The sequence below is a fragment of the Geospiza fortis genome, unplaced genomic scaffold (assembly GCF_000277835.1).
Source record: "Geospiza fortis unplaced genomic scaffold, GeoFor_1.0 scaffold108, whole genome shotgun sequence".
NCBI lineage: Eukaryota > Metazoa > Chordata > Aves > Passeriformes > Thraupidae > Geospiza > Geospiza fortis.
This window is the reverse complement of record NW_005054439.1, coordinates 495,583-497,739: the sequence shown is the minus strand read 5'-3', so window position 1 is coordinate 497,739 and position 2,157 is coordinate 495,583. Positions and strand designations below refer to the sequence as shown.

General features: G+C 55.5%; 1 pseudogene; it reads left to right on the top strand.

The window, feature by feature from the left end:
- The first annotated feature begins 1,884 nt into the window (after positions 1-1,884).
- The window catches only part of LOC102040227, a 4,234-nt pseudogene continuing 3,961 nt past the window's right edge, over positions 1,885-2,157 (top strand).

Here is a 2,157-nt window from a genome sequence, read left to right as displayed (position 1 = left end):
GGCCGCTCCTGGACCAGTGAATGAGAAATGGAGTCTCTTGTGAAGGTTGTTTTGGGGATTCATAGGCAGTGGGGTATAGAACGTGAGCCAGGAGAATTTATCCTCATAGTGACGAGGCTCCTGCGTATTGGGGTAATTGGGCAGCCAGAGGAGATTCTCCACCCAGAGGTGTGGGACAGGTCTACCAAGGCCCTAGCCGAGGAGGTGATGTCCTCAGGCTCGGGGCGAAGCCTTAAATCATGGGGAAGAGTTAGGCGGGCTCTGCAAAAGGTTTGGCCGGAGCGGGAAAAGTGGAAAGCCGCGCGGGACTTTATGAAGGCAGGGCCCCAGCTGGGAAAGGAGACGGCCGGACAGACAGCGGGAAATCATGAGTTTGTTGAGTGCAGGGAGCTACAGCCACAGGGATACTCTTCACGGCCCCCGAGCCCAGGCGTACCAGTTACGGGAAAAGGACAGTCATTTTGGGACGGACTGTTAGAAGAGGCAAGAGGCGCTGCCGTTAACTCGGCGGCGTGAGGCGCTACCATTACCTCCGGGCCTGACGGAGCCTGGGCGGGGCCTCCACCTTTCGCGCTGCAGGGTGGCGAACCCCAGAGCGGGGGGAGTGCAGACGCAGTTGGTGGGGACAGAGAAGACACGCGCAAGCAAGAAAGAGGGGAAAGACATGGAGGGGAAGCTGAGGCTGCATGGAGCGTGCGTCTGAAAACTTATTTTAATAAGACACTAGCCTCTCCCAGCAGAAGGCAGGGCGAGCCTAGAGGAGGGGAGTGGCCCAATGCGAAGAAAAAGAGGCACGGTCGAAGGTCCTGGAATCCAGAAATGTCCAGTCAGTCGAGTTCCAGCTCTGAGTCGGACTCAGGCTGGGACGAGTGGCTCCACAAGTGGTCGACTACTGATCCCAAGTCCGATTCTGATTCTGAGGAAGAGGGAGTGAGAGCATACAGGGGTAGCCATCATAATCCTCCGGCTTGGGTCAAAGGGAAAAAAGAACGAGTTCCTCTTACTGGCTGGAGGAAAATAAAAATAGCATGTGCTGAGTGGGCTCCATCAGCCACGCTGGCGTTTCCTGTCCAACTGGGGGGGCCTTATGGAAACCAGAGAACTTACACGCTGGTAAACCCCAAAGATATACGGCAATTGTTAAAGCAATTGCTGACAGGGGGATTAATTCAGCGATGGTCTCCACTCTTATTGATAGCGTTTTTGGAGGGGATGACATGCTTCCGTTTGACATCAAACAGACATGCAGATTAATTTTTGATGGGGCAGGGATGATTGTTTTTCAGGAAGAATGGGAGGACAACTGTGCGAAGCAACTGGCCTTAGTGACTGGAGCAGACCACCCACTACATGGTTCCAGCATACAGCGCTTAATGAGCACCGACCCAACGATGATTACTCCCCAGGCGCAGGCTGAGGGCCTTCGGGCCCATGAGGTCAATGCAACAACCCGAGCTGCCAGAGCGGCTATTCGCTCTGCATATAAAGTAATTGCCAGACCATCGCCATGGTCTACTATAAGGCAGAGCGAAAGTGAAAGTTTCACACAGTTTGTGGACCGCCTCCAGGCAGCCCTTGACTCCTCCGCTCTACTATTGGAAGCAAAGGGCCCTGTTTTAGCAGAGTGCTTATGCCAACAGTGTAATACTGCTACCAAGGACATCCTATGGTCGCTACCACCCAGGTCTACCATCGCAGACATGATTAGGCATGTCGTGAAAGAGGAGCATCTACCCCCTATTCAGACAGCTGTCCACACTGCGATAACCAGTGTGATGGCATGCCTTAAGTGTGGCCAGGCAGGTCACGTCGCAGTGAACTGCCCTCAGTCAGGTTACCCACCAGCAGCTGTTCCCCCACCCCAAGAGGCCAGAAAGGGCAGCCATGACGTCAGCATCCACAAAAGTCGGAGAGATTTTCTCAGCCGCTGATGCCGCCTTCACACGCCTAGGAGAGCTGACGATGCAGCTGCACCCGGAGACAGACAGCTCCCCCGCGGAGTCCCGCTGGATGGAGCCAGAGCTGGTGCTGCTCTGCAGGGCCGTGTCCTGATTCAGAGAAGACCTGAACTGCCTCAGCACCCTCATCAAGGACCGCACGGTGGCGCAGCTGAAGGCGGCGGCCAAGCGCAAAGCCTACGAGGAGAGTGGGGTCCCC